General features: G+C 41.4%; 1 protein-coding gene across 1 annotated transcript in view; it reads left to right on the forward strand.

Moving 5' to 3' along the window:
- FSTL5 (follistatin like 5) overlaps positions 1 to 25164 on the forward strand; it is a 608027-nt gene that overhangs the window by 363048 nt on the left and 219815 nt on the right. The window lies entirely within an intron of this gene.

Genomic DNA, 25164 nt, shown 5'->3' on the forward strand with positions numbered 1-25164 from the left:
AATATTCTCCTAAAGTTTCCCGCCCCCCCCCCCCCTCAATTCTAAGGAGGCTTAGCAGAAGGAAATAATTGGTTACAATAGACCTCCTTTGGCTTTCCTAAGTTTTTATGAACATGCAAATACCTTTATTGTTGATCCCTCTGTCTCTGTCTCTCTTTTCTCCACCCCCTTTTTATCCTTAACTTTTCTGAACATCCTGGTACCTTTGTGACAGTCTGCATATACAAAAAAAACCCCTCTTCATTAATTTAATTAATCAGGAGTAATTAGAATACTCTGTTTTCAAACTCCCAAACAGTGATCCAGTACTGTAACCTCAAGGTTACTTATAAGTTTGCACTAAGAGGGTATGAATACCTTTTTAATTACTCAAGTTCTGTGTTAAATTATCTTGATTTTAGCAAGACCCTGTTTACTTTTGTTTTTCTCTTGCCCTACGGAGGCTCTGCAGCCCAGAGATTGAGAACTCCTGCCAAGTGATGAGGAATCTTAAAATATAGGCTAAAAAAGGAGTGATTTTTTTTTAAAGTGATGGATACTAGATAAATAAAACATTTAAAAATTCAATATATGTCTCTTGTATTTAAGACCTCTAGGAGTTCAGATTTAAATCCCTTTTCAAAAGTCTTAGGCAATTAAATTCTGTTTAAATATGTAGACAGGATAGGAGCGTGATACTAGCATGATTAATTATCACTATTGTTTCATTAGGACTTCCTAGTAGGAGATTCCCCCCCCCCAGCAATGTAGTTAATTAGAGCCTTGACTGTCATTTGAAGATGGTAAGTTCAGAATAAAACATGACTGAAAATTACTTTGTGAGCTTTATGATTTGGCATCTCTAAGGCAATAGGGATTTTGATTATGCAGTTGAAAAATCAGCTTTCATTTTAACAGAGTCAGAAAGCTGAGTTAAATTATCTCCACCAAACATTTTCAATGTAGAAAGAAGTGCTGGAGCTAAAAAAAAAAAAAAATCAAATCCAAAAGCTCACTTTTCCCACATTGGGTCACTGTGCTTGCAGCCCATCTAACTGCAGGGGTGTAGGTGGGAGCATTGTCAAGTCACTCCTGACTTACACTGACCCTATGAATTAATGTCCTCCCCAAACACTGTATTGTTAATGTTGTACAAATCTGCAAATCTGAGTGTCTTTGGCCAATAAAAGGCACGCAGCCGACGTCTAGATGATGAAAGGGGGGAAAAGTTTATTGCAATAAATGGACAACACAGCTAAGCTAAAGTCTGCAATACCAAGCTGCTCTATCCCCTTTCAGGATGAACAGTATTTTATATAGCCTTAATGACACATTACAAGATTACAAGAGCCCCATGGCACAGAGTGGTAAAGCTGCAGTACTGCAGTCTGAACTCTCTGCTCACGACCTGAGTTTGATTCCGGCGGAAGCTGGTTTCAGGTAGCTGGCTCAGGTTGACTCAGCCTTCTGTCCTTCCGAGGTCAGTAAAATGAGTACCCAGATTGCTAGGGGGAAAGTGTAGATGACTGGGGAAGGCAATGGCAAACCACCCTGTAAAAAGTCTGCCGTGAAAACATTGTGAAAGCAACATCACCCCAGAGTCAACAATGACTGGTGCTTGCACAGGGGACTACCTTTACCTTTTTTAATGACACATTGGCACATGTAGGCACATATACTAAAATGTAGGCACATATACTAAAATTGGCTTTAACATCCAGCATTATTTCATCATGAGAACCAACTACACACTATGGATACAATTTGTGAAGTTGCATTAGTTCATGGGCCATTATATATGCTGCAAAAAGAAATTCTACTTTACATGCACCAGATAAATCCAGTTTGGGCTCTAAGAACCACCTACTTCTATTGTTACCTAGAAACACAATAGAAATGCAGTAAGGCATAGTTCAAGTTACGTTTCATTTTGGGGGGGAACTTTCCAGAGCATGTCTCGGGAGGTCTCTGACCCCTCTCCTATGGCTCCTGAGGATCTCCACCCCCTGCATCCTTCTCCCCCTTGGCAGCATGGTCCTGGTGCCCTTCATGGGCTTGCCACGGCCAGCATTATTGGGGGAGGTGGGGCATTTGTGTATGCATATGTGTGTGTTTGAGCCAGGGAAGGGGGTGGGGGAGGCCATGGATGCCCTTTGGAATGCTGCTTAACCAGGCAAACTCACAAACCCTGCAGGGTGAAGGAGGCATGCCCTTGCTGCCATGGCCTTGGGGGCTGCTGCATCCCCCTTAGCCAGCTCCTCCCTGGCTCCCTCCGGCAGCCTGTTCTGTGCTGGTGGGTTGAGTCCCCCCCAAACCAGGGGATCCCCCACCCCTGGAGGGAGCTTGGCAGCCCTAGCTGCAAAAAAGGTCTCAATGGAATGCTGCTGCTACCAACTGTTATGTCAGAGTAAAGCACAAATGCTCACAATCACAAAGGCTGAAAATATCAACATTCTCTTGAACAATGAAAAATATTACAAATGAATTTTTAACACTTTAAACACTGGGTTACAATGAAACCCCCCAAGTATAAGTTCCTTGCAGACTCGGCAAATAGTATTAAAGCAACAGTGTCTCTTAGACAACTTTTTGCTACTTTTGGGGAACTCCCATTCCTTTCTCAAATGCTGAAATGAAGATGATGAACTGTCTCCAATGATCCCCGCATGCTAGATTGCCCCGACGGAAGAGCTAGCTAACCAAGCCATTTCCCAGATGGCTTCCTCAGGCACGCACGCTTTTGGGATACTTTTCCTCCAATTACAGTCACTTCAAGTCATGCAAATTGCTGGTGTATGCAAATGCGTGACATTGGGATCATTGGAGACAGTTCATCATCTTCATTTCAACATTTGAGAAAGGAACGGGAGTTCCCTAAAGTAGCAAAAGGCTGTTTTAGAGACACTGTTGCTTTAATGCTATTTGCCGAGTCTGCAAGGAACTTGTATTTGGAGGTTTCATTGTAACCCAGTGTTTAAAGTGTTAAAAATTCATTTGTAATATTTTTCATTGTGCAATAGAATGTTGTTATTTTCAACCTTTGTGACCGTGAGCATTTGTTCTTTACTCTGGTATTTACTTTCATGGTTTCCTCGGTTGTCTTGTACCAACTGTTATGTGGCAGGGAGTGTTTTACCTTTGCTCTGCTGTGTCCCCAGCCAAATTAATAAATAAAATATCCTTCTGAAAGATTTCTAGAAACACAGAACACATTTGTAACAGAAAGGAATGCTTCTGGAATTCCCCATTTTTAGGTCAACCTCTAGTTATTCCAGCTGTTGTCAAAATTCTCTTCAACCGCTCTGACCCATTAACTTGGATCTTTATGTTTAACCATCTGTTTTTATGTGCCCCCCCCCATGCCACTGTCTGATTGGTGAATTTTATATTTGCAAGATGCATATTTAAGAAGCATGCATTAAACAGTAGCCCAGCTTTTTGATTGGCACGGCAGTATATCCCACAGTGAAAATTAATATAATGGGTGAAAATTAATATATCTAATGATTAAAACTATAGCATTAGTAAAACTATAAAACTATAGCATTAGTCAGTCCTCGACACCCAAATAGTAGTCCCCATGAAGTGTGATGACCAGTGCTGTGTTTTTTTGTTGGATATATCTTGTTTTTACTGTACAGGAACATGATACGGAGTTACTCACATCTATGAGGGCATTACTTAAAATATGGAAACCAGAAGTCTCCTTGACTGTTTTAAAGCAATGCATTAACCACTCAACCATGATGCTGTCTGAAGGATATTCAGTCTTTCCAATTATCATTCAGAACAAGTATCAGTCTTTTGACTGGAGAGAGAGTGTATACCTCACATGACTTTATTAAACTATTTAATTTGTTTTTTTTAATAGAAGCATGCTTTTAAGCAGTTTTGAGCATCCCAAATAACAATTGTTGCTAATTCTGCACCATTTGTTCTAGTATTTATTCTGCGCATAAAGCCATTCATTCATGTTATTCTTCTCAAGGCTGAAAACTGTAAATTAGCTAAAATAGTGGGGGGAAATTTATGTATGCAGATTTACACAAAAACCTGAAAACCAAACCCTCAGGCCTACTGTGTGCTAAAGAATGGGTTTAAAGTTAAAAGCCCTACCAAAACAAACTGAATTACAATTCAAGACTGGATCAACAAACAGGCAAAAGGGTGGGACTGGGGCTGCAAAATTCAGCTTGAGGGCCTGTTAACTCAGAGGCATGCTGTATTCAACAAATGCATTTCAATTTATTTTACTTTGGAGTAAAATATTTATTTTACTTTTGGAGAGCCAGTTTGGTGTAGTGGTTAAGTGTGCGGACTCTTATCTGGGAGAACCGGGTTTGATTCCCCACTCCTCCACTTGCACCTGCTGGAATGGCCTTGGGTCAGCCATAGCTCTGGCAGAAGTTGTCCTTGAAAGGGCAGCTGCTGTGAGAGCCCTCTCCAGCCCCACCCATCTCACAGGGTGTCTGTTGTGGGGGAGGAAGTTAAAGGAGATTGTGAGCCGCTCTGAGACTCTTCGGAGTGGAGGGCGGGATATAAATCCAATATCTTCTTCTTCATCTTCTACTTCAGTTTTTCATTTCTGCCACTAGATGCACAGGGAAAGGTCTGACTATTCTGCAAACTTCACTACAACAAGGCTGAGGTAAACACTTGCCAATTGTAAGCTACTAAGCCCATCAACTAAGCCAGCATCAGAAAAAGGCAAGACCAGCCAACACAGCTGAAAGAGCCAACAATAATTGCCAGGATGCAACCTGCTTACTAGGTTGCTATCTCCAGGAGTCTGTGGTTTTCCTCTTTCTTCCATTCCCCATAGCTCCATAGTCTTCTCTGCTCAACTGGATCCTGCAAAGGGAAGGCCCTGTTAGCGTGTTGTAGCAAAATGAAACAACCTCTCTTTTTCTAATCCTTAATTTCTCATTCCTTTTTATTTCCTTTTTTAACAATAAACTCATTTGACTTGAACTCTTAAGCCCTACAATATAATTACAGTACAAATATCAATAGCAATTACAGAATGATGATAAAAGAAAAGTATGCCTCTAGTAAAATGACAAGATTGTAACATTAATACTTAACAGGAGAGTGTCTCAAATATAATGGCCCTTTTCACATTACCGTTCTAAACCAGATGTTATTTGTGTTGATCCGATTTTGAGTAAAGTGATACAAGGATGGGGGTTTCAGATAATTTCCTTCAGATAATGACCCTTCTCCAAAGTGCTATGGTCACTTCAAGCAGTGCCACTTTTCCCACACCTTGTTTTGCTGTGTGATCTTCCTCAGACTTTAAAAAAAAAATCTCTAAGTTGAACACTCACCTTAGAACATTTTTTAAAAGTCTGAGGCAGTTTGTACAGTGAAAAATGGTGACGAAAAGCAGCACTGTGGGAAGCACTATGGAAATTTTAAACAACACACCACAGTGATTTTGAAGTACAACAAAGGGGATGAAAACTGGGCGGGGGCAGAGCCTTTTCCCTCAAAATCAGATCAACCAAACTTTGCTAACCCAACATAAGGGGGGTTGTATGAAAAGGCAAATAAATTCCACCAGCGGACAGTTACTAAATGTGTCTTTCTGAAATGACAAAAAATGCATTTGCAACCGGTTACTAAAACAGAACACAAAGGTAGTTTGAAAAGGGTCATTATAATAGGCAAGAATTTGGTCAAAGATTGTGTTATTGCAGGACTAACAACAGCCAACCAAAAAGGAGACTATCTCTGGTTCAATGGCAAGTTGGTACTTGTGACTGAACATAACACCCTGATATTTGAAGTGGGTCACCTGTTTCTTTCTCTTTTCCGCACTTTTCTCCTCTATTTGGTTCTGTTCCTTCATGATCTTCCCTATTTTTTTCTTCCTCTTTACCCTTATTTTCCAGTCTTGGCCTCATCTCCCTCTCATCTGTGTCCTAGTTGGTAACTTAAAATGTACCTGATAGAAATATAGCAGCAAACTTTTGTTCATATTATATTTCTCCATAATCTATCAAAGCAACAAATAGATGTTTTTTCCCTCTTCACAGTTTGCATGAATGGTAATGGAATGTTAATCTGCTTTACTGATTACAAATGTGGAACACATTGCAGCTTCTTTCCTTTTTCCCTTCTTTCTTATTGTTTAATTACATTTTAAACACTGGGAAACAATGTGTTGTTATTATTATTGTATTTGTGGGACATGTAATATCCCTTTGTAAATGCTACTTTGATAACTGTAGGCATTAAGCTGAATGTCATATGCCAAATGACATAATCATTTTTTTAAAAAAGTCAGCAAAATCAATCCTACTGACTCCAGTACTTCTCATCCACTCCCCAAGTAGATGGCTTCAGAGTCTTTTTTACTTCTGCAGTTCCTGGTTCAGGAAGGGGCAGACTCAAAGGGGGTCTTCTCTCCCTGATCTCCACAAATCTGTCCATCATGGTGGAACTGCTCCCTGCTCTGGGCCGTTACACTCTGGCAGTTAAACTAAATCTTAAGCCTACTCTGTTAATCATCGTGAACGTATATTTTCCACCGCCAGTTGGGCTGGCTGCCTCTAGGCAACTATGGAAAGACTTTGAGCAATATTTGGGGGACATCCAAGAGGCTTATCCTGCTGCACACATGGTCATTTTGGGTGATTTTAATGCAAAAATGGGTCGAAGTGATCTAGAGTTGTTTAGCAAATTTGGTTCATTCCCCCCCTCCCCTTTCTCTGATCCTCCCCCCCTGTGTAAGCGGCTTTCCAACGACCACAGGTGTAATCAGCAGGGCTTCTTGTTGGCTAAATGTTGTATCAAGTATGATTTGTTAATCTTAAATGGCTCCTGGCCGGAGGATCACCCTGCTGTTTGCTCCTACTGGAAGGGAACCAAGCCCTCTTTACTAGACTATGTTGCTACCTCCAGAGCTATGCTTACAGAAGTGTTGGATTTTAGGGTTATTAGTAGATCTGAGAGTGACCACCTCCCACTGTCACTCAAAGTCTCAATTGCCTTGCCGTTTAAGTCTAGAGAGATTCATCACCCTTCTGACCACTTAAGCCCTGTGACTGGCTGTGTAAAATGGTCCAGCAGAGTTAGTGCTAAGATCAGGAGTCTCTTGGGGTGTGAACAGATGATGGGCCTCAGGAAAATGATAATGGAGAAGGAGGGTAACATTGTTTCACATTACAATGACATAACTGCTGCCCTAAAACCTACTCTCTCCTATCACGTGCATAATAACACAGTTCTGAAAAGACGATCTTACGAGTGGTATGATTCAGAATGCAGGTCCTTAAAGAGGCAGGTTACAGCTGGCCTGATTCTGGCAAGGGAATCCCAATCGACGGCTCACTATATGCAGTTAAAAGTCCTAAAAAAACAATTCAAGGAACTTACCCAACACAAGAAAGAAACTTTTATTAGGAGAAACTGGGAGGCCCTGATTAGTGCAGCAAAATCAAACAATTCATCGCTTTTTTGGCATACAATTAACCCACTACTGAAAGTTTTCCCCACAGGAGCTTCAAATCATATTACTGCTGCAGAGTGGGTGGAACACTTTCAGAGGATATATGCCTCTGAAGAGCCCTCTTGCCCCACCCTACGAGCGAAGTTGCTAACAGAGGACATTCCGTCCTGGGATCCTGTCACCTGCGAGGAGGTGAACTCCCTCTTAGGGAGGGTGAGAAGCGGGAAAGCCCCTGGGGGGGACTACATTAGGTCTGACCTGCTTAAAGAGCATCGGGATTGGTGGGCTCCAACGTTGGCTTCCCTTTTCTCATATATCGACGAGACAGCAAACATGCCAGCCGACTGGGGCTGGGCAATTATTGTGCCCATTTACAAAAGAGGGGGTCATGAACTCCCCGCGAACTATAGGCCAATTAGTTTGCTTAGTGCTATTAGCAAACTGTATGCCTTACATCTGAGGGACAAACTTACGGCCTGGATGGATTCACAAGGCATTATTGCCGATGTTCAGGCTGCCTTCTGCCCTGGAAGATCCCACCTTGACCAGACTTTGGTGCTGCAATTTCTGGTTGATAAATATTTGGCCACAAAGGGCTCCAGACTCTTTGCAGCCTTTGTCGACTTTAAGGCTGCCTTTGATCTGATACCCAGATCCAGGTTATGGGACAAGCTTGCAGCTTCGTCTATTGACAGACGGCTGTTGTTGCTAATGGTTAGCCTTTATAGCAACTCGGGCATCAGGATAAGATGCTCATCTCAAGGCCATCTAACCCAACCAATTTTAGTGAACAAGGGTGTCAGACAGGGTTGTGTGCTCGCCCCCTTGCTTTTCAATTTCTACATAAACTCACTTCTAACCTCCTTTAATGATTTGGCTTTACATCCTCCCAAGCTCGCCGATCGGCATATTCCAGTTTTAGCGTATGCTGACGACGTGCTTATACTATCCAGGACGCAGATTGGTATGCGAAGGGCCCTTCGCCATCTAACCCAGACCAGTCTGCAGGAAAAGTTGGAAATTAATCTAGATAAAACCAAGGTTTTAGTCTTCACCAAACGTTTCAAGGCTCATTGCTGGTTTCTAAATGGTAAACCCATTGAGCAAGTTAAAATTATTAAATACCTGGGGGTGATTTTTCATTATCAGGGAAAGCGTGTGGCTCATAAGAACTATGTTGCACAATCTGCGCAAAGAACAGCTGATGCCATCTACCGTTTTTACATCTCTAAAGGGGCCAAATTCTTGCCTGCAGCACTAAGGCTGCATACTGCAAAGACCAGGGTCCAGTTGCTCTATGGCGCTGAAATTGGCCCTTATTCAACCACCAAGCCGTTGGAGATAGTACAAACCAAACTCTTGCGCAAGCTTCTGTCCGTTCCCAGTTGTGTGCCAAACACTGCCATCAGGTTGGAATCTGGCGTCCCAAGCATCGAGACGTCTATGTGGTTAAACACCCTTTGTTACTTTTTGAGGGTTCTCTCAAAGCCAGGTGGCCTTCCCCATCTGATTTTCTTCGACTCTTTTGTGGGAACTTGGGAGAAAAGGTGTCTAGATTATTTTAGACTCTGTGATCTCTCCCCTGAGTCCCTAGCAATGATGGAACTGAGGGATGCGAAAGAACTTTTGCGCCTGAGGTTGGTTGAGCTGGAACTGAGATCTGCTAGAGCTAGTCTTTCTGCGCACATTTTCTTAGGGAAGCAAGCTGAAGTACTGTCCCCAGCCAGGTATCTTTTCAACATCACTATCCCAAAATATCGGATAGCTTTCTCAAAAGCACGACTTAACGCACTTTTCTCTTCGGTGCTTTTGGGACGTTACGCTGGGTACCCATATCTGGAAAGATTGTGCCCCTGTAATTGCAATGAGGTCGAAACAACTCTCCACATCGTTTTGCGGTGTCCAAATTACAATGACTTGAGGGCAAGATTAATCTCTCCAATTCTCGGGCCCTTGGCGGGCAGGCCGGAGGATGAGCAGATTGCCTTCCTCCTGTCTGACACTCACTCTGATGTTTCAACTAAGATTGCCCGTTTCTGTTATGTTGCTCAGTTGGAAAGGAGGGAAATTGAGAATGTAAATCTTGGCTATGATTTTTAACAATATGTGTAATAGTTGGCGTAAGGAACTTTGTGTAAGAGGTGATGGGTTTGTTTTTATGATTTTGTTTCTGTTTATATTAAGCTGGTCGGATGACCGTGAATAAAGTACTACTACTTCTCATCCAGCAGAATATAAGCAAATCATGAAAAGAAGTAGTCAACCTAGGCAAGATAATTATATTCTAATGTATTAGCCAGCAATGGATAAAAGTACATAACATACTAACTTATTATGCAGCTGTCTCTGGTCTAAATTAGGTGTAGTTGCATGATTCCTATAAAGACAAAAGTAACTGCATGTAACTAGAATCTTGAGGGAAGATTAACCTGGGGTTATGAGCGGCCATGGTTTGGCATTCTCTTAACTACTGATAGTGCAAGAAGAAAGTGATGGGTGCAGACTATAGACATCACCACTTATAGCAGTTGCAGTTCTGTTTTCTGCAAACACTTCTTCAGTTGTGTGCCCATATGAAATAAATATTAAGAAGACTATCTCAGGTAGTTCTTTACACAAATACTTGCTACAACAAGATAAGGAGCAGTAACTTACTCTTTTGATTATGTAAACAGATGGAAATGCATATGTAGAGAAAAGAAAGCAAATATGAGCAGGACTGCTTGAATATGCTGAATGTAAATATCAAGGCTTCATCATAAATAATGTAGTTTAAGTAACATTTCACATGGGTAAAATGGAGGGAAATAATTAACATTACTTGAGCTGTGAGTCATCATCCATCAGGAATGTCATAAGTGTTTTGCGAACACTGTGTGAAGTAAAAGCATATTTATTCTAATAAATAGCCAATAGTTACTTGATTCTCAAATGCTACAGAGCATTTAAAAAAACAGCCTTTAGAATTAGGTATGCAATTATGTATGCAGCTCTAATAGTCCACCCTCATTCATTGGCATTAAGTGTCAAGGCTGCCAGTAATGTTCTAGTTGAGTGTCATGTCCTACAACAGCATTTTCTGTCCATTTAATCTCATTTTCACACAAAAACCTGGTTATTAACCTGCACTGTTATTACTTTGCGCCACAGAGATAATACAGGAGTAAATCAGGGCCCAGATATCAGACGTGGTTGTCAATGGGTAAACCAGTACTCTGGAAGATTGTAGTAAGAAAGCCCATCTGCACTTTCTTCAATGAAGAAAGGGGTGAGTGCAGGCAGCCTAAGGGTTGCTATCAACCTTATCTATGTGAAATTGCATTATCTCTTTTTTCAGTTTGGTTGCCATTTCTGAGTTAGGAAACTCCCGGAGATTTAGGAGTGTGAAGCCTGGGAAGGGATGGGGCCTTATGTCATACAGTCCACCGTCCAAAGCAGCCACTTTCTCCAAGGAAACTGATTCTCTGTAGTTTAGACATCAGTTATAATCCTGGGAGATTGTCAGGCCCACACGGAAGTTGTCATCCTAAATTAGGGTTGCCAGGTCTCATTTAGGGTGTACTGTAGGGTGTGCTTTGGAGGGTGGACTGTATGGCATAAAGTATGTGTGGCATGATGATGTCACCCAGAAGTGACACTGTCACACTGGGCATGTTACCAGGGGGATGCTCTGTCACTTAGCAAAAAACTTAGGGTATAGAGAAGAATCAATCTGGGGTATTCAGGATTCTGGGGAGTTCTGTGTGTGTGTGGTAGAAGGCACCACAAATGTGCGGCATAGCTGCTGATGCCTCTTTTCAACCTCCCCCCACCTCAGTTTTAAAAAGATTGGACCAGGTCCAATTCTATGGGCTCCCAAAGAAGGTGCTTTCAATGGAGGGGGGAAAGGCTTTTAAAGAGACCACAGTCTTTTTAAATTTCTTCTTAGTTCACTCATTGAGTCTTGCTGCCATGGACGAATTTCTGCTTTCTTCCTTCTCTCATGGAATATGTGCTTGGGTAAAACACAAACTTTTCTAAGTCCTGGATATATTTTGGAAAACTGTTTTTTTGAACTCCTAGAATAGTTTCCTGGAATGAAGACACTTTGTTTATTAACCAGTCTTTGAAATGCCCTCTTCCGTATTGTTAGAACACAGCATTTCTGATTTCCTAACTATAAACCTATTTTTCCCGTTTTATGGCACTGGCATATCCATGCATTTAATCCCTCTAATTCTGCTTGTCTGCTTAAACTGCTTTAGTTTATTTTATGTCAAAAAGATAAATGGGTAATTTATTAAGAGAATTGAGGCACCTACAAATGTCTAGATAACAATTAGAAAAAAAATGCTTTATATATATGATTGATTAAATGAATGCTTATACCAGTGGCGGTGATTCGTATCATTCTGGGGATCCTTTTGCTTTTTTAAAATTGGAACTGGCTGCAGCAGCAAGGTGAGGAGTTTAATATAAGCCCCATGTTTCCCAGACCAATTACAAAGGGCACATATTAACAACTCTAAAACACTTTTCATATATTTATCAAACTATTTCAAAATTTTGTGAGTTTCATCAACTGCTATTTTATCGGAAATGCACGCAAGCTTCTTTAGTTTAGATAACTCTCCCCTTACTTATTTATTAAGTAACTCCCTAACTCTTTCTTTTATGAAGCTGGATATTTTTTGAATGATTGTTCAAATGAATGAAAAGCATGTTCACTCCAGAAAAGCCCCTTCTCCTATTTTACATTTAATAGCCATTGCATGCTGTTGCTGCAAGACATGAGTTAGAAGAACAGTGGAGGAGTTTAGTAACAGCTGCTTAGTTATGTATACAAGTGCTGTCAAGTCACAACCAACTTGTGTGACCCTGGCAAAGGGCTTTCAAGACAAGTACAGAGCAGAGGTAGTTTGCCATTACCTTCCTCTGCACAGCCTTCCTTGGTGGTCCCCCATCCAATTAACAACCTTGCTTAGCATCCAAGACCTGAAAAGATTGTGCTATATCATGTGGCTTTCCCTCCAAGCCAGCTGATTAATTAGAAACCAGGAAAATGATAAGCATTTCTCTATTTTTTTCCTAATTAAACTAATAATATTAAAATGGTAGGTTGAATCTAATAGATATATTTCACTAATGGTGGCACTTTCCCACAGTGCAAAGAGGCCTTCCCGGGAAATGAGATGGTGAGCTTCCTGCATCAGGGACAAGCTTGGTGTTATCTAGGGTTGCCAAGTCCTCTTCATCCCCCAGTGGGGGACAGTCATGCGTGCGCTGTGAGCTGCATGACAAAATGACATCGCCAGGAAGTGATGTCATCAAAATGGCGGTGCCCGTTTGGGGCTGCTCTAGGCATTTCTGGGAAAACTCTGTGGGATTCCCGGATGCTCTAGCCATTTGGGAGGTTACAACTCTATGGCACCTATTGCACCAATGTGGGCCGGCGGGTGGACAACCTCCCGGGCGGGAGATTCCCCGCCCAGATCGGGGGTTGGCAGCCCTAGTGTTGTCAGACCGTATCCTTAGGATCCTGCCCAGTAAATAAGAGCATTTCATGATGCTCTGATATTAAGAACTGCTGAGCCAATAGATAAGTTGGGTCATTAAAACCAGGAAAGAACCAGATATAGATCTGTATTTCACATTGGCATTTAATATGACAATATCAGAAAGATATAATGCAGATTAATACTGTGCACCTTTAGATATATGCCTGCTCTTTTTTTGTCAATTTACTGGAAAGAAATAATTTCGGATTGTTTTATTCAGTGATTTAGGGAATATTATTCTATGAAAAAACTATATAGGTTTCAGATAAGCCTACTGTAAAATTCATTTCAAAGCAATGAAAACATTTAAGTACCAATATATTGTATTTCTGTAATAACGTTTGACACCAACACTTTATTCTGCCTTTCATGTTGGATTCCTATAACGTGCTTCCTATTGTATGCCATTTTGCCTGATTCACTTTTCATCTACTTCAAAGACCTCAAAAAATAGGGTTGATGACCAAGTAAAATAGAAATGCAATTTAGGAATTTAGAAAGGACTTCAGAAAAACGATGTGGATGAAGGGGTTTCCTTCTGTTTGTAACTAGAGCAACATTCAAGTTTAGAAACAAACAACATAAAAATGGGTTGTTTCCATAGACTCCTTTCTGCTAAGCAAGGATTCTTCTTCTGACTTGTCCCTTAATAAAAGGGAGTAGTTGGATTCTGTGAAGTGTCTGTTGGTAAACTCACAGTATTATGATAAAGCAAACAAAATGCTAATTTAGCAAATAAAGTATGAATTCCTCTTTCCAATCATTAATATTATGCAAATATTTATTATCCATGGTGCACATCTGCACATGATTTTCACATAAATTTAACTCAATGGAAAAATGCTTCCAGGTTTTTAAAAGTCTATTGAAGCAGTTTCCATAGACTGCTTTCCACTAAGTGAGAAATCTTCTTCTGACTTGTCCCTTAGTAGGAGGGACACCAATAGCTGCTGGTATTCCCAGCCCCAAAGACATCCATCCATCTTCAGAGGAAGAGACAGAGCCTTTTCGGTTCTGGCTTGGTGGACCTCTCTCTCATATGAGATTAGGGCCCTGTGGGTTCTGTTGCAGTGCCACAGGGCATGTAAAATGGAAATGTTCTGCCAGGCCTTTGTTGAGGCAGTGGGTGTCTAAATTACATCAGCCTCCCCTGCTCTGCTCTCCCCTTTTCCATCTGGTGTATTGATGGACTTTGCCCCCTGCCCAGAAATTGGTCCATCATGGGCATATTTATAAGCAGAAACATTTGGAACACACCCCAGCTGTGCTAAATTGTCATCTGGTGTACTAAAATTGTTGCTATAGTTTTAATATTGAAATTATGTTTTAATTGATTGTATTTTTTCCTTGTAACCTGCCCTGAGCCCTGCAGTGCAGGGGAGAGCAGGATAAAAATCCAATTAAGAAAATAAATAAATGTTGTTATGCAGTGAAATAATATAAATATGCTAAATATAATGATAACACTAAAATCAGTGGGCTGGCCAGTTTATTCCTGAGCCCTGGATGCCAGGCTGCTGGAGACATTATTACAGCACCAATATGGTTGGTATCCTACACGTTCACAGCAGGAAGTTCTAAAAAAAAAAAAATCCTTTTCATTCTTTAAGTGGAAAATGTCAGACCACAAATACTTACTTTCTTTCAATTTATTTTCTTTTTTAAAAAAGAACAGGAGAACTGCTGATCCAGGTGGAGTGGCCATCTAACTATGGCCTTAATTAAGGGTACCTAACTACAACATAAATATACAGTAATTATCAATTTTGTATGCATTTACATCAAATATTTTCTTGACAAAGAATACAGAAATATACTATATACATATATAGATATTCTCCTGTTCTATCATGGTATGTTGTAGTATATAACAGTGTAAACTGAGAAGACTGAAAAGCTTCCAGTTAAAACCTCAGCTCAGTCATGATTTCCCTTAGGTTCAAATCAGTTATCTGTCTACCTCAGCCTTCCTCTGCAATATGGGATTTAAATACAGGATTTACTGTGTTTTTGTAAAGGTTGCTGAGTAACTAGTGTGCTATGTACCTGATTATAAAACATGTTATGACTTGTTTAGGAGGCTGATGTCCCTGAGTCCTTATTCCCTGCTGGACTTTACTAGGATATTGAATCATATATAGATATGTTCCTGGTTTCAGCCCACATCTCCTGACACTTTGGTAGCCTTTGATAGTATAGTCTAAAAGTTAGCATTTCCAGCCCGCCCTCTGGAATGAATATTAAATGGAGACTCTTACTTAACAAAAGAATACTAGATACTCTCCAGAGAATCTAGTAATTTCAGAAAAGCAATGGATAACAATCGTTGCCAACAGCTATATTTGAGTATGTCCATCAATTCAAAACATGTACACAAGATGTTTGACTAAAAACCTTCTGTAGTGACAGCTGATTACTTCTGAGTCATTGATAGGTTTTGGAAAGTCTTCACTAAAATGAAAAATCATTTTCTGTAATTCTGTGTATTATGAAAGCAGAATGCACTTTTTATTGACTACACCTTGAGCGCTGATCTGAAGAGTTACAAATAGGTCTCTTGACTTACTTTGAAATCTGATTCCTTTAATATGTGCTACAGCTGAAACTCACTAAATATTAGTTATTTTTTAAAGCATAGCTTTTTGCCACTTATATTTGCATGCTTTTGCATTCCGTGTGTGTGTGTAATTTTTGCATAGTATTTTTGCAGTGACCATTTACAAAGTCAGACATGACCAACTGTTGTGCTGAAAGATATAAACCTTAAGGATATTTCACTTTGATAAGAACAGAAAATTCATATATATATCCGCTCCTGCTGGCCCAACTCCTCCCCGCCTCCGCTTCTGGTGCTGCGGCGGTTTGCGGGGCCCCGGGAACAGTGGGACAACGGTGGGCTCAGCTGCAGGGTCGGGCCCGTCCGGTGGTGCAGTGGCTCCCGACCGCCGCTTTGGTGGCGGCGTCTCCCGGCACCTCTTCCTACAAGATAGGTGAGGGTGCTGGGGACTGTTGGCAGCAGGTGGTAAGGTTGCGGAGTAGCTTTGGGGCTTCAGCAAGTGGACCAAGGGGGCAAAAACAGGAGGAGGCAGCGAACATTCCTATAGCTCGAGGCCATTGCAAATTCTTTCGATTTGCATATAACAGACTTCATTTTCAATATTGGACTTTGCCTTTGGGTCTGAAGTCCTCCCCTTGGGGTTTTCTTCATTAAGTTTCTAGTTTTCCCCTGATAGCTTTCTGTGGCTGCAGGGAATTGAACCATTTCCCCTTACCAGTTGACATCCTAGTTGAGGTGGTCTCCTGGGATCAGATTCTCAAGTTCTTACAGATGACTCATGGAAGTCCTGAGAGACCATAGCTTTGTCATCAACATGTAGAGGTCCACTCTGTTTCCAACCCAGGTGATAGTTCACCTAGGGGTTCTGATTGGCATTGTTTGGGATGGAGTGTTCTTCTCACAGTAAAGATACCAAAAATTAACAGGTTGCCACAGGTAATGAGGATAAATTCCAAAGAGGTGATGCTTCTGACCCGTCTCCTAGGCATGAGGGTCCCTGTATGAGATCCTTCAATGAACCAGGTTTTTCGTGCTTACCCTCTTCAGCAATTCCCCCTCCCCTTCTAGGTCCCTAGACCTAGATCTCACACAAAAAGGTGCTGGGACCTCACTTTCTGGTAAAATTAATAGTGGATCTCTGGTGGCAGATGGTCTCAGGGGCAATCCCTGATGGTCCACAGAGGTTGGTGGTGATGACAGATGCGAGTCCATTGAGATGGGTAGCACAATTCCAAGGTCAGATGACCTGGTTTCCCCCAAAGTGGGGTAAAGCATAAACCTCTGAACTGAGTACCAGCAGGCTGGTACTGATGCAGTTCAAGAACATTCAGAAGAGACATCATGTTTTGGTCCAGTTGGACAACATTACAGCCAAAGCTTATGTGCACATGTTTTGGGGAGGGGGACACTTGTATCCAGACTTTACACACAGGCAACTGATCTGTTGGGCAGAGCACCATCTTCAGTCCCCAAAAGCTATTCATGCAGTGGTCAGAGCAACTTGGTAGGCTGAGTTGACAAATTGTAGAGCAAACATAATGGATGCTCAACTGAAAAGTCTACAGGAGTGTCAAAAATTCAAGACACCAAGAGTGGACATCTTAGTTATAGAGGACAATCTTCATCTGAAACTATTCATGTCCAGATTACAAAATCGAAAGGCAGTAGCACAGACCCACTGAACAAAGACTGGTCAAGTGGTCTTCTGTATGTCTTTCCACTGCTTCAGATTATCCAGAAACTGTTCTAGTAGTTTATAGAACAAGGAGCAGAGATCATAGTAATTGCTTCCTTCTTGCTCAGAAAGGTCCAGTTTAGACCCTCTGTAGTAGACTCTTGGAGACTCCTGATGCAGGAGGACCTGCTTGTGCAGGGGGCAGTGTATCATACCCAGCTGCAAATATTCAACCTCACTAACTAGATGTTGAGAGGCAACAACTAGATAGCATTGGTACCACTCAAGTGGTCACACTATGTTAGCCTTCCCCCCCCCCCCAGCCCAGAGTCTCTGCCAATAGTCTATAAAATAACACTATAAAGTAAAGTCTCGGATGTCGGATGTAGATAAAGGTTAGATCCACTAGCAGCACAATGAGTTACTTGGTGGCCTTTTTAATAGACTGCTCTAGAAAAAGGCCTTAGTTCCACTACCCTGATAAGGCAGGTGGTGGCTATTTTAGTCATCAGGGGGACAAAAAGAGAAAGTCCTTGGTCTTACAGGTTAAGAAGTTCTTTTAGGAGGCAGTACATAGGCCCAACTAGGAAGCTGAATGAGGTGTTCTAGGTTCTGTGTAAGAAGCCCTGTGAACCAATGGCTTCCATAGTCTGAAGGAGCTGATGTATAAAGCAAAATTTCTACATCAGCTAGGAGGGTTTTTTGGAGCTGTGTGTCTTGTCCACAAGAAATTAGGTATTTTTCATGTTGATAAGGTTGCATTCAGTGTTTCCTCTTAACTCAGTTGGTGTGAGCTGGCTCACAGTTTCTGGCCTCTGGCTCACACATGCTCATCTTGGCTTGGGTGTGTGGCCCCTGAGTGGACTGGTTTGTGCAGTGGCTTGCTGCTTTGGTGTTGGTGGCTCGCAGGGTGGAGTTTTTGCTCACAGATGATAGATGATAGATGATAGATGAATTTATTGTCATTGTTCTCAACAAAAAGAGAGCAACGAAATGAGGTGCTCTTCCACAAACATACCAACACATCAAACACACATATTCATAAACCATTTAAATACATCTGAAACCATTAAACCATTTAAACCATTTAAATACATCTAAAACGGATAAACATTCATAAAACCATTAAAACCATTTAAACCATTAAATAAACATTCATAAAACCATTAAACATTCATAAAACCATTAAAACCATTTAAACCATTAAATACATCTAAAACAGATAATCCTTCATAACCCTGCATTTAACCTAACCACAGCACTTGGATAGAAACTGTCCTTAAATCTGTTTGTCCTAGCCTTCAACACTCTATATCGTCTACCTGACGGTAAGATCTCAAAAAGCAAATGGCCCAGATGTGTATGGTCCCTTAGGATCATTTGTATCTTCCTTTTACATGCCATATTATACAGATCCACCAATGAGGGGAGAGAACATCCACAAATCTTTTGTGCTCTTCTCGTCACTCTTTGGAGCACCCTTCTCTCTGCTTCCGTGCAGCTCCCAAACCACGCGCAGAGGCAATAAGATAAAATGCTCTCAATGGAACTACGATAAAAGGCAACCAGCAGACTCCCTGACAGTTGTAGTGATCTTAAGAGTCTTAAGTACTATAGTCGTTGCTGGGCCTTTTTCTCTAGAGCTAAAGTATTTGCCCCCCATGTTAGATCCTGTTTCATGGTAATTCCCAGAAACTTCCATTCTGTCACCTGTTCTACCATAACACCATCAATAAACAACGGCTGGGTGTCCAAACTACTCTTCCTGTAATCCACTATAATTTCCTTCGTCTTATTTATATTTAAAATAAGATTATTTACTTTACACCAAAGGGACAGGACTCTACAGTTTAGATAGAGTATTGGTTGTGTGATGCCTGGCACTGGTGGTTATCCCCTTTTCACAGATCAGAACACACAATTTTACCTTCATTCTGTTATAACCCATTACTTGACAGAATGGAAGAGTGGCACTGTTTGAATGTTCTTGGGTCCTATGTCCTGCCCAGACAGGACTAACCCAGTCTGATCCACTGAGGTTTTGCTCCTGTCCTTTAGGAAAGCATTTTTAAGGAAAGCAGTTCACAGCTTCAACCTTACATTGGTGGTTGAGGGGCTGTATCAGGGAGGCCTATAAAGCTGAAGATTTAGATCCTCCACAAAGTTTTACAGCTCACCCTTTGAGGGGAGTGGCCACCCTGGCGGCCTGTAGTTCCTTTCCTTCACTGGAAGTTATTTGTAAGGCAGCCAAATGGAAGTTAATTCATTCCTTTACCAGGCATTACAGGATAGATAAGCTGGCCTCAGCAGAGGTTGCTCTCAGTAGCATGCTGTCTGCCTGGCAAAGCTGCTAAACCCGCCCTGGAATGCACCGCTTTGTTATGCCCCAGTAGTAAGGACTGGCCCACTACCAGGACCACCAGAGAACAGAAGTTTTGTTTCACTTACCATGAAACTTCTTTCTCGGTGGTCCTGGAGTGGGTCAATCCTACCCACCCTTTGACATGGGGCAGCTTCCAAGTATGGACAATTTGCTCAAGATCTATCTAGGTTCAGACAGATCATTATGCTGTGTTTCTCCCCCTGCAAGTTTCTTCTTCCTGAGAGCAGGGTTCTCTGTTTTTTTCTGGGTTCCTTTTAGAGCTCCCCTTTGACTAGAGGGGTAGCTTGATGTTGGAAAACTTTCATGGTGGGGGAGTATGTTTTTTTCCTTCCCTGTTTTAAATAGTGGAGATGGGAGGCGAGGCTTTGATATGACTGGGAAACCAGGGGATAAGCCCTCTCCTCCAGGATCAAGTTTGAGCCGGCTGTATCCTGGAAGAGGAGGAGCTACATTCCCATTAGTAAAGACTGACCCACTCCAGGACCACTGAGAAAGAAGCTTCATGGTAAGTGAAACAAAGCTTCTGTTCTCCATGGCTTGCCATTTGACCCTTATGTGGGCCAGCCCTACAGCAGTCTCTAACCTCCCACACCTGTTTCCCATTTGCCTGGTAGCCTGACTGGTCTGGCTTAGCTGCAGCTGCCACTGGCAGCTAATTTCAAGGGGCTGCTCAGTGCTGTTTAGGAGCTGTGCATTACGTGACTTGGTAATGCTGGCTCTGTTGCTGTTGGGGGAGCCATTGGAGCTGTGGGCAGCTTGAAGGTTGGGCCTGGGGTCATAGCCACCTGCTATGACCTGGGTAACTCCAAGAGAAAGTCTGGCCCTGTATATATGTCATATAGGGAACACTTAATATGCAAGCACCATGCTTACAGTGAACTGGATTAAAACCAGTAGAAATATAGGGTACAGGCTCAGGAGTTCTATATGTAAGTTACCAGGTATTTTTTAATCTTTACTTTTGCAATTCCGGAAGTGAGCCAGTCTTCAACTGCAAAGTCATAACTTGCTTCATTGGCTATAGGAAAAAGAGCAGCCATCCTCCCTTCCTAAATTTATGTTTTTATTTTAAAGTGTTCCTTCCTCACCTTTCTCCTGAAAAGCAGGACCCAAGGCAGCATAAAGTAAATCACAGTCAAACTCCTGTCTTTTAAATATAACAAGTCTCAGGACAAGTTTGAGATCTTTCTCCAAGCGCAGAGGAAAGCATAGCTGAGCAGCCCCAAGTGGAAACAGTCTTTCCCTAGAAACAGCTGAAATAGCTACAGCAGAAATTTTTATTGTGCATATGGAAGAGAAGGGTTGGGTTCAACAGCTTTGTCTTTGTCAGTCTTGGGTAGAAATAATCACTGGAAGCAGCAGTAGTGGTCCTCTTAAGGCTTATCTGTGTATGTGATCTCTTTGCTACATTATGATGTTTCCTTTGGATTACAGGCCTGGAGTTGGCAGGTGTGTAAAGAGTCATTTTGTAGAAACTGTAAATCTTATTTATGCTCACAGTGCACCTAGTAGGTGTTTGTCTAGTCTTTCTTTGTAAATGTTCAAAGAAAGATGTATTATGGCTTCTTAAGATAGTTCTCATGTTTAGCAGCTTCTTTATACTTGGGAATCCTTCCTTGTTCTTCTCATGATTAGCAGCTTCTTTATACTTAGGAATCTTTCCTATTGTATAAACTCCAATTTATTTTTCTGAAAGTTATGTAATGTTATGGTAATTCTTTACCTACGTGATTTAAGGCTGTATGTTTAGGTTTTAAACTGTGAAGTTTTGTGTGCAATAAAGCACTGTTAGAGTTGCCAAGTCCAATTCAAGAAATATCTGGGGACTCTGGGGGTGGAGCCAGGAACAAGGGTGTGACAAGCATAATTGAACTCCAAGGGAGTTCTGGCCATCACATTTAAAGGGACAGCACACCTTTTAAAATGTCTTCCTTCCATAGGAAATAATGAAGGATAGGGGCACCTTCTTTTGGGGCTCATAAAATTGGACCCCCTGGTCCAATCGTTTTGAAACTTGGGGGGTACTTTGGGGAGAGGCACTAGATACAATACTGAAAATTTGGTGCCTCCACCTCAAAAAACAGCCCCCCCAGAGCCCACGAAACCTCCGGATCAATTCCCCATTATACCCTATGAGAATCGATCTCCACATAGGGAATAATGAGGAGCTCAGCAGACATTTCCCTCCCCCCTCCCCCCTTCCATTTCTGGAGACTCTGAAGCTAGAGAGTGGCCTCTCTACTCACAAGTTGCTGCCAACTTCGTCCAAGTAACACACACACACCATTCCAAGAGGAAGCCTTTCAATCGGAGACTGAAGCCTCCGGAGGTAGAAAGGCACATGGTCCTCTGGGAGAGAGGCTTCCCCCCACCGGCCAGCTGACTGGGGGCGGGAAGGAGCCTGGGAAAACGGAAGAACTCCTCCTGGGACCTGGGGATTGGCAAGCCTAAACACTGTAGTCTCATGAAATTATATTTCTTTGGCAATAATCATAGCATAAAATAAGCTCATTGTTCATTGTTTTGAGTGGAGAATGACAAATTAGCAGCCATTCCAGTGATCATATATTTGGGGGGACAAGGGTAGATAAGTATAGGCATAGTTCACTGTTTTCATTTTAATGAATAAGAAATTGGTTGTACACCCAAGGAAGCTGTCTTGTAATACCTTCAATGCTGAGATTATACATACCGGATTTTTTTTCTCTTACCTCAAACTAATATCCCCAGTGTGTTTCTATGTCCCACATGCTTTAATAGTAATCATAATAACTGCAAAAATAATTTGGTATTGTATTTAGAATCCTATGATCTCTGTTAGAGGTGACTTTCCCATTCATGGACACCAAGCTATACCAAATCTTAGCACAGTAATTGAGATGGTGCTCTGTATGGAACTTAGAGTTTACTATTAGTTGACTTATGATTTGAATTCTTTCTTGCAAACTTGACCTTCTGGGAAGATAGAAGTTGGTTAAGTACAAAATTCTGCCTCTGAACTATCAGCCAAGTAGAAAGCCTTGTTCAGATGGACATCTGTGCAGTATTCATGCTGAAGTCTCTGCTGTGCTATTTCCTTTAAAGAAAATTCTGTCAAATTTTCCTATGCGATCCCCAAGAGAACTGCAGAATCTCTTTTGATTTATCACTTTGATTTAAAAAAAAAAAAACTGTTCAAGGGAGTCTTTCTGTAGCTGGTCTAGCAGTAGGTGTAGATAGTAGTCTTCAAAAAATATAAAGTATTCCCTGAGGTATTTCTCTGAGGTAAACTTTGAGAATTATGTGCTTAATCTTAAATAGCCCTTTTTACAAGTGGTGGTCTTGAACACCATGATAGTAACTGGTTATGGAGATGGAATTCTGATGGCTAAAGGTATGTAATGCTAAGCTATACATATATTTGACAGAAACCATATTGTAATTAAAGTCTCTTGTTTAAAACCATGAGATACCAGAAATGTCTACTGTGGTCTTAAAATTCCCATTTCATCATTGATTAATCCCCAAAGCACCTTGTGGTCTCTATATGACTGCCTTTTAAATGTTTCATGTGGGGTAAGTGCAAGCATGCAATATTGATGTTTTGCTTTGATTTTTTTGTGTGTGTAAACATAGCCATTAACTCTGGATCTATGATGCCATAAAAAAGCTGGGAAAGGATGACTATGGTAAACTGCTGACATTTTAAATGAAATGATTTTAACTAAGCTAGCCATATGCAAACACAACAAGCATATACTGGCATTGATTCCCCCCCCCCCCTAAATTCACTTTTCTACTTGGATAAACATATGGAAAATATGCATTATGTTTGGTTGGAGCTTGTTAGCCTTTAAAACTAATTATTGCTATTTACGTTGTGAACTGACATTTAAAGGTGGTGTAAATGCAGAGCTGTGTTCCTTGTATGGGCTTTGCCATCACATTTTATGTAGATAAAGCAGCAGCCTTAAATCTCTCAAAAAACTGGTGCATGTTTACATCTTCTAAAATCCAGCTTTGACTCCTAATTATATTTTATCCAATTTTATCCAATAACTAAGGACTTCCTCATACATTGCTAAAGGGTTGGCAACACTGGTTACATCTACTGATTTATGCTCATATGGCCCAAGCCACAGGAAAAGCATCCCTTCTTCGAGTCAGTTGCTCCCATGATCACATCATCTGTGCCCTTCAGATGCTCTTCCCTATTTTTTTTTTCTTCCATAAGTGTAAATAGTAGAAATAGATAATGAGAGAACTATGGCAGAATGAGTTGTGAATCATCTCAGAAGAAAGTCACTGATGCTCATAATAGAGGAGATGGACTCCTTAGAATTTGGTGATTTGATGGAAGACTCCCAGAAACTACATTAGTTCCTACGCCCTGCAGTTGCCTACGTCTATCATAAATGAAATCCAGCATTCTATATATGAAGATATCCATTTCAGCAGTTCACTATCAGCACAATTGTATAGGAGTTATCCACACTGCTTGTCTGTATCCTGTACCCATAATTAAACTTTGTTAGTCTTAAAGGTGCTACTGGGCTCAAACTTTGTACTGTTGCTTCAGACCAACTTGGCTACCCACCTGAATCACAGGCAATAACGCTTTCCTAAGGATCTCCATACAGAGTTGTGCTGTCCCTTCTGAGAAATGTACTGCCTGCTATGCAGCCAATCTAACTGCGGGCACAGAGAAGAATCATTCACAGTAATGGAGGGAGGAGGAAATGAGCTGACTTGAAACCTCCTACACAGGTGTACATTTTTTCACACACCCCCCCCAAAAAAAGTTGCAAATTGTCATCTTATAGATCTACCTCAAGATCTGAAGTTCCATCCCCACAACAATTGTTCCACATTATCTTTTTCTTTAATAATCTGTTTCATGAATAGCCACACGTGCACAAAGTGGAAATGTTTTTTTTCACTGTAAGACATGATGAAAATAGTTTACACATTGTTCATACAAGAATAACTGTTCTACCCTCTAGCTATGTAATGTTGTGATTGTCCACACATCCAGTTTGTTAAAAAGTATTGTTATTGCCAGGGGTCGTTTTGTAGAAAAATAGGTGGTGGAGCTCATCCAGGGATTGTTATGCAGCTGCATCTACTATTCAATGGGCAAGGTGGGAAGGAGGAGGTGGAACTCTCAGAAAGGCTCAGGAGCTATGCTCCTGTGAACTCCCGCTGAATCCGAGGCCCGCTTATTGCATTTTTCACTTACCCTCTGCTTAGGTTTAAATAACTCAGAAGGCCAAATGAGCTTGCCAGAAAGGGTGGTTGTGAAGAGGCTGTGAAGAGGTTGTGAAGATATAAAGAATATTTTAACTACACTGCCTTAGATGTCTCCAGCATCCTCAGCTAAGTTTTTTAGGACTGTGTTGTTTTACTTGTGTATCTGATTTTTATGCCTTTAGGCAGGGCTCTTTTTCTAGCAGGAGCTCCTCTGCATATTAGGCCACACACTCCTGATGTAGCCAATCCTCCAAGAGTTTAGAGGGCTCTTAGTACAGGGCCTACTGTAGGGTTGCCAAGTCCAATTCAAGAAATATCTGGGGACTTTGGGGGTGGAGCCAGGAGACATCG

The sequence above is a fragment of the Heteronotia binoei genome, chromosome 9 (assembly GCF_032191835.1).
Source record: "Heteronotia binoei isolate CCM8104 ecotype False Entrance Well chromosome 9, APGP_CSIRO_Hbin_v1, whole genome shotgun sequence".
NCBI classification, from domain to species: Eukaryota; Metazoa; Chordata; class Lepidosauria; order Squamata; family Gekkonidae; genus Heteronotia; species Heteronotia binoei.